The sequence below is a fragment of the Helianthus annuus genome, chromosome 7, assembly GCF_002127325.2.
Source record: "Helianthus annuus cultivar XRQ/B chromosome 7, HanXRQr2.0-SUNRISE, whole genome shotgun sequence".
Taxonomy (NCBI): Eukaryota; Viridiplantae; Streptophyta; class Magnoliopsida; order Asterales; family Asteraceae; genus Helianthus; species Helianthus annuus.
The window spans coordinates 30,103,814-30,112,551 of record NC_035439.2 but is presented as its reverse complement, the minus strand read 5'-3'; positions in this window follow the sequence as shown (position 1 = coordinate 30,112,551).

Genomic DNA, 8,738 nt, shown 5'->3' with positions numbered 1-8,738 from the left:
TACAAGGGTTAAGTGATGAAACTCTACCACGCAAGAAACTTGAACTTGTGTAAAAACGATTTTACTTATGAAAGAGTGTTTAAAACTAGTAGATCTACGGATCTACAAGCGGTATTTTCAAAGGACCGAGTGTCAAAGAAATCTTATTTTCTAAAACCGGATCTTACACTAACAGGGATGATTTTTAAACACACAAGTGTGTAAACACTTGTGTAACACAAAGTTTCGACAAAATAACTATTTTTGTAAAAGTTGACAAGAAGTTGTAAAGATGGAATTTCTTTAAAAGCGAGGTTTTTATGAAACCGGATTGATTTATATAAAGATCCACTAAAAGTAATGGGATTTACTTTATATTCTTGGATAAAACGCAAGTTCATGAAATTTACGCGATTTACATATTTATTTACTAGTTTGATGCTTTGGATATTGTTTTGGTTAAATGAGAAAGTTGTTGATTTGAATTATAAAAGAAAATGATACGCTTGAAAGCGTGGCCACCTCCGGTTACAGGGGAAACTCTGGCGAAATTTTTCCAAAACCTAACACTTAGAAATATTTTCACTACAAGTGTTAGAAATGCGTTTTTAACTTGTTTTCACATATAAGTTTCGCCACGTCTTTATTTACAAAATATCGGAGGTGGGATTTCACAAAAATAAAACTTGGTAAATATATATATTTAGTATATGTTTTTCATAACGACACTTGTTATGTGTTTATGATTATTTTGTGAAGATACTAATATTATTTTTAGGGTAAAAATAATACTACCGTGTTAACGACTCCAAAATAATACGAACGCTTCTACAATAAATATATAAGTTACACCGGTCATTATTATTACCACTCGATCGTTAAAACGTAACTTACGCATTTTAAGAAAATATTTATGAAAGCGTATTTTTATCAAGGTATTATTTTGGGAAAATTTTGTGAAATAAAAATATAATATTTTTGAGAAAAATACTTATATTTTGGAGTTAGGAATAAAATATATTTTAAGTGAGACTTAGTAATATATTTCGAATTTCACAAACGCACATGTATTAAATCCCCCATCATTGGGAAGGAAAATAATTACCAAGTATTCACTAAATGTAAACACGAAATAGTTGTCTAACTATTTCCCAAAAACTTTAACCATGAAGCTAAGGCACGGCCGTCCGTCTAATAGAGTTAGTACGTGTAGGTCGTCGCACAGCTGCTTGATCAGAAGATATACTTGGTAGAGACGCACCACTGTGAGTTCATGTCCCCCTTTTCTCTTAACTGTTTTCAGTTTTATAAACTGCGGGGGTGAAATACATGTTACTATAATTACGAATATTTCTTACATGGTATGGTTAGCGTAAGGAGGGTTTTTATCTAGATCATGTGAGTGGGTAGGCGGAAACTTGAGGCCATTAATCCTCAGGGTAGGACCGAGGGACAGTAGCGGTAGATCTATCTGGGTGTAGCGAGCCCAACCCCTGAGCCCGCCTAATGGACCAGGTGGTGACTGTGTACCCATCGCGAAATCTGCTAGGTTTGAGTCTTCCTACTTGCACTTCACACATATCAATGGCCTTGCAAACCATTGGTGATCTCTTTTTCCTTATTTGCTACATACCAGGATTTTATACTGACAAAGGTTTTACTTACTCACTACACATGAACTTGCTCAACAATTTTGTTGATTTTTCCAACTTACATGTATTTCAGGTAATTAAGGATCTGGCATGGTATGATACGTTTTCCCGCTGCGTAATAGAAATAAGGTCATCCAAGTTTAGGGGTCGTGGTTCTTGCCTGGACGAGCCACCGCTCTTAAACTACGTCTGCTTATGTTTGTGGTTCTGAGTTCTGAACAATGTTTTTATGTTATTAGGTTGTAATTTCCGTTGCATGTGTCGGTACTTTAAAAACAATGTTGTGGTACTTTTATTTTGAAACTTAAATCAATGGATGATCTTGCATGGTTTTATTATCATATAGCCTTGTTATGATTAAGCTATGGTATTAAGAAGTCACACCAAATTAACCACGCTTCCGTAAAGCCAGGGTGTGACAATAAATAGTACTCGAAATAATATAAAACAAGCTGAAACATATACAACAAAACATCCGACGACTTTACCAAATGATAGCACTGCTCGCGATTATCCCATAAGCGGAACAATGCAAATTTCATAAGAGAACAAGTTCATAAGAGATGTTATAAGAATCCATGCCAATTCTTTAGGTGAATGTTGTATTAGATATTGCATTTCTTACAATTACAACTAGTAATATTCCCCGCGTGTTGCGGCGGGTCTACGGTTAGTATCGGTTCAATTTATGACAAGATCGGTATGGTTTCAGCACTCGGTATACTAACTAAAAGATACCACAAAAAAATAAAAGTAACGATATGACCAAAATGATGTTAACACGTGTTTTACAATGCTTATCGACAGGGCATTAATGTTGCTAAGACGGTGTCAGTTTAGTTAGTCATGGTAGGGATATGGTACCAAAACTCTTTATAGCTTACAATATATAAAATATACTCTATACGGCTACCGAATTTATGCACATGGTATTGGTTCATTTCATCACAATAAGAAAACAAAAAATCAATTATATTTTACCCGTTCAATTCACAAAAACTTATATTGAAATATAAATAAAAATAAGCATGTCTCAACGCTATGTTCTAAATTTTATAAGGCATTACTTGTATTATTAAAATAAGAGTTAATTACATAGTTAGTCCATGTGGATTGCACAAAATAACATACTTAGGTATTAATAGTTTAAAATCACCTTCTAGGCTATTAACTTTTCATTTTGTAACGTTTGGAGGTATTAACTTCTAGGGTATTAACATAGTTAGTCCATGTGGTTTGCATAAAATAACATACTTAGGTACTAATAGAATGTGATTTTAAACCTACAAATAACGTTAATACCTTCAAACGTTACAAAATGAAAAGTTAATACCCTAGAATTGATTTTAAACTATTAGTACCTAAGTATGTTACTTTGTACAAACACAGGGACTAACTATGTAGTTAACTCTTAAAAGGTAAAGGATAAATGGCATCGACATATAAAAAAACACTAAATGTTGATAAAAATAGACACGTTGTAACTGCATACTAAAAAAATTATAAATATCGTTTTGATAAAAGTTATATTAGAAAAACAAAATATATTTAAATTTTTAATTAATATAATAAAATAATTAAAAGATAGAAAAAATATAATAACAAATACTGTTAATGATCACTTTCTATTAATATATATAAATACTAGGTTAGAACCCCGTGTATTACACGGGTTGAATAAATGTAATTTTATATACTAAATTAAAACAATTATTCTTTAAAAATCTCGTTTATTACACGGGTTGAACAAATGTAGTTTTATATATTAAATAATAAAAAAATTATATCTCTAAGAACCTCATATATTATACTGAATAAATGTAATTTTATATACCAAATAATAAAAACCCGTGTATTGTACGGGTTGAATAAATCTAATTATATATACTAAGTAATAAAAAAAGTTATATTTTTAAAAACACTGTGTATTACACGGGTTAAATAAATGTAATTTTGTAACCTTGTATATTACACGGGTTGGATAAATGTAATTTTATAAACTAAATAATAATAAAAAATTATATCTTTATAAACCCCGTGTATTATACGGGTTGAATAAATCTAATTATATATACTAAATCATCATCATCATCATACTCAGTAAATCCCACAAATAACAAAGCTAAGGTAGGGTCTGAGGAGAGTAAGATGTAGAGGCTCCTTTCAGTAAAACTCCCGACTCAATAGTAGTTTTGCATCAAGATTTGGACATAAGGCACATAACACTCAGCAATCGGGACAAAGACCGATTAGTGCATGTTCCCTTTTGTCTTTCTGCTATCAACGCCACCACATGATGATGATGATGCATGATTAACCGTCCGCCGTTTTTAACCATATTTTCACAAATTTAGTAAATTAACGTTAAAATTAGTGCAATTTCACTTTTGCCCACCGAGCGTCCACACATATATACATTATTAAAAGTTAGATTAGATTATATATGAAATTAAGTATATAACAAAAAGTCTTTATGAATTTCACGTAGAACTAATTGGAATCATTTATTAAAAGTAGGTTAGATTATATATGAGCTTATACGTGTGAGTAATTGTGATTATTGAATGGTTGAATTTTGAGGGTTTTGAAATGTGAATTTGATGATGATAGATTATATTTTAGTTTTAAAACTTCTAGAATGATTTAATCAAATAAAAGGATTATGATTTCCTAGAAACAAAAATAACTGAGTTTTTTTTTCTGATCATTTTGAACATGAGCAAATAGAACGATAGCATCTTAATAAAAAAATAACTAATTACAAATGTGAAACCCAATAATTTTAGTTCTGTCCCATTTGAACGGAAAAGATAAGTAAAAACTAAATTTAAAAAAAAATGCAATATGAAAATAAGAGATAGAATAATCGATATTTTTTTTTCATAAAATAAGAGATAAGGGTAAACTAAGGTGGTGTTTGTTTTTGAAGAGGTAAAAGGTCTGCAGTCTGCGGACCACATCTGCAGGCATCTGCAGGAGAAGAGGTGGACCAAAGGTCTGCAGTCTGCAAGGAGAAGATGGTTTGTTTTTTTTTATTCTACAAAAAGATAACACACACAAACACACACTTCACACACAACCATCTGTTCTCTCTTGACCAAAGCTCTTGTTCTCTCTCTGCATCACCACCGCCACAACCATCTGCCTCACCACCACCACCACCACCTCACCACCACCACCACCACCACAACCACCCACCCCCGTCGCAACCACCCACCCCGTCACAACCATCTGCCGTCGTTCGATTTGAGGGTTTGTTTGAAGATGAAGAACATCAAAACCCACCATCTGCCGTCGTTCGATTTGGGGGTTCCACCACCGCCATAGCACCACCGCCATCACAGATCTCTCTATTCTTTCCCTCTCTCTCCTGCCACTCCCTCTCTCTCTCTCTTGATTATGTGGTGGGTTTTGACATGTTGGGAGTTGATTTGTGTTGAAGAGAGAGAGATGATTCTGCTGAAGAGAGAGAGATGATGGGTGTCGGAGGTTGATTCTGCTGAAGAGAGAGAGAGAGAGAGATGGGTGGCAGAGGTGGAGGTGGTGGTGGCAGAGGAGGTGGTGGCGGCGGAGGAGGTGGTGTCGGAGGTGGTGGTGGCAGATGAGGTGTGTCGGCTGGAGGGAGAAGAGGGAGAAGAGGAGAAGAGGTTGGAAGAGGATGGAACATGTCTGCGTGGTGAAGAGGTCTCGCAGACCTTTTTTAATGAAAGGTCTGCGAGAAAACAAACAAGCTGCAACATCCAAACGTCTGCGCGCGTCTGCGCGGCGCAGACATAAGTGGCCAGAAGTGCTTCTGGCCAAAAAACAAACACCATCTAAATAAAAAAGTGTCAATTTTGTAAATAATAATATTAAGTATGAAAAGGTAGGAAATTACAAATGTAGACATCAATGAATGATACATGTACAAAATCAGGTTTCTTTTATTATATAGTATAGATTCGTATACAATCAACATCTAAAAAAAACAATTTAATAACATATAATTCGTTTACATGAATTTTAATTTAGAAGATCAACTTCATAAATTGTAACTCCATATATATCCATTTATACACAGTATATTGAATTGAACATGAACCTTACTTATGAAAAAAAAATTATATAAATATCCAAAAGAATTGGTTTTCAATGAAATAGCCAATTACATGATGGCCTTGGATTCACATTTTTAGGTGAAGATCCTTTTTTTTTACTTGTAACTATATAAATATAGCTCGCAAGCTACATATAGGCTTTAATTTTATTTATTACTATTATTTTTAATTTTTATGCAAAAATCAATAACATAAAAAAATGAAAACAAACACAAAAAGTTTGATTGAATGAAATACAAATGATTTATTATGTGTGAATCGTACGAATCAAAGAAAAAAAAGGATACGGTGACAAACTGGTTAGTATATGTCTTTAACCCTAGCAAATTGGAATTCAAAACAACCAATCTAAGATATTCTTTGTTTTATTTTTGTCGAATAATATATATTATTTTGTTTTATCTAGGAAATTACCATGCTTATAATCGATATTTTTTTTTTCATAAAATAAGAGATAAGGGTAAACTAAATAAAAAAGTGTTAATTTGGTAAATAATAATATTAAGTATGAAAAGGTAGGAAATTACAAATGTAGACATCTTCAATAAATGACACGTGTACAAAATCAGGTTTCTTTATATAGTATAGATATATAATAATGCTTTCAGCTTAAAAGAATATGTATTTTAATCGCAAACCGATTATATATAACCATGAAATATCTCATAGCAAATGAATCTAGGGGCGGTTCTTAGAAGGCATATGGCAGGGCCACGGTCCGGGCAAGTTTTTGGGCCGTAGTGCTAATTTTCCGCATTTCGATCGAAATTTTTTATATATACTATGTTTGGCCCGAGCTTTTTTTAGTGCCCGTGTCTTTCGGCCCTGACACGTTCAACGGGCAAGATCCGCCACTGAATGAATCCACAAATACAAATTCTGAAGGGCGCCAAAAACACATACCAAAACATCATTTTCACCACACTTTGCATATGATTCACTTCAACTCTAAAAGTACAACGAAAGAAAAAGCCTACACAATTATACTGCAAAATTCAGTTTATAAAATATTATATAGCATAAGGTTATTGTTGTCCCATGACTTGAAACGTCATCCATTGGAAAACATATCGACTGAAGCTAGAAATATCAAAATATGTATAACTGATGAATTGCGGGGCAAATCTCCCTTGGCAGTTAGTGTTTGCAAATGAATTATTAACTGCCAGAGGAGTAATTACCCAGTAATTCATTCATTTACTTAAACAACCTTTTTCAAGACGCTTGGTTGATAAAACTAATTGTTTTCCAAACCATTTATAGGCTAACAGGTATACACATCAAGCATATGCTTCACATATCTCTCCCTTCTCTCTTCATTTGCGAGACATTGAATTGATATATTCGGAAATAATACTTTTATGCTAGTGTCTTTTTACCGACCTTCTATAATTTGAAAAGACATAAATTATAATGACGCCATGATGTATGCATGCAAATTAGCATATGTTGGGATATGCCAAGAAAACTCATGGATCACTTTTTTTAGTTGTAGAAAGTGATACCGAGGTCCACAAGATCACTGGAAAATGCTCTCGGTCAAGATGGAAAGTGTACATGAAATTATTCTTTATGTCCCTAACACTGTATATGTTTGTTTATATATGATGTAATATTTTCGTATTCCTTGGTGAAGGGGTATGGTCTCAAATCCTGTACTGACTATTCAGGTTGCGCGAGAGACCATACTAATATCATACCAATATGGTAGATTTCCCGACCTCGAGCCGGATAATCAGGTGTAATCTAGGTTACGCGCGAGGTCAGGGTTAACACAAGATCAGATTTGACACTTAACTCCTTGGATAAAAACCCTGACTTCCTGGACCTTGCGTCGGCTGTACGGGATATCCCCGGAGGTTGCGCGGAAGTAGAAAGCGCATGTAAACCTAGGACAAGTACCAAAGGTACAAGTGGCAGAGCAGTGGACCAATGAGCGTCCAACAGGCTGCATCCAATCATGCTACACAATGGACAATCGTACAGGAGACAAGAAGGCACACAAGGACGCACAAGTGGCACCAATCAGCGTGCGCCGACCACTGCTCCACGATTTCCACTTAGCTGCTGATGACATACAAGACAACAAGGATAACTTGTAACAACCCGACTTTTCGGATCATTACTTAGATCTGTTATCTCTTACTCAATTGCCTTGTACTCTCGAGATTTCGATTATCGCTAACGGGTTGACGATATTTTTAAACTATATTTTACAATGCATTCACAAAGCTTATTCAAAACGCAGTTATCATATTTAACGCAATTTACAACGCATACTAATTGAACGCATTTTATCGCATATTACATCGCATGTTTATACTAAACGCTATCGCATCGCAATCTCATCGCTACTCGAAAAGCAGATTTATTTTTATGCATCTTAGTTATTATGTGTGTTTACTTGTTTAATGTTACGTGGTTATCTCATCGCAACACTTACTCGCAACTCGCTTAAACGCAACGCAACGCTGATCGCACGAAATGAAAGTTGGAAAACTAACACGTACCAATCGTCTGATTGAATGACCATCCGACCGGATGGCAATCCGATCGACTGACCACCCGACCCATCGCTCCATCGCCTTAACTCTCTCTCACACTATAAATACTCACCTGTCACATCACTGTTCACTGATGTGACAGCTCTATCCGACCAACTCGCTCCCAGCTCGTTCTCAAGCATATTTCACTCGATTCAAGGCTACTTCCGTAAGTTTTCTTCCTAAATCTTGTACTTCCAATCTTCCATCATCACTACACGCTTTCTCATCATCTTCTCCACTGAAATCACTGATTTTCACCATGAAATTACCTGATTTGGACTTCTTTAAGGTGACGTTATCTCGGTTTCTTATGAAAACTGTAGTGTGGCATCATCTCCTCAAGATTTTTCCAGATCTAAAAGATTTCTACAATGTTTAACACAAATCTCAATCAGATCTAAACATTTTCAACAGTTTATGTATTTTTCCTCAACTTATCTTCACTTTTCACTCAAAACCGATGG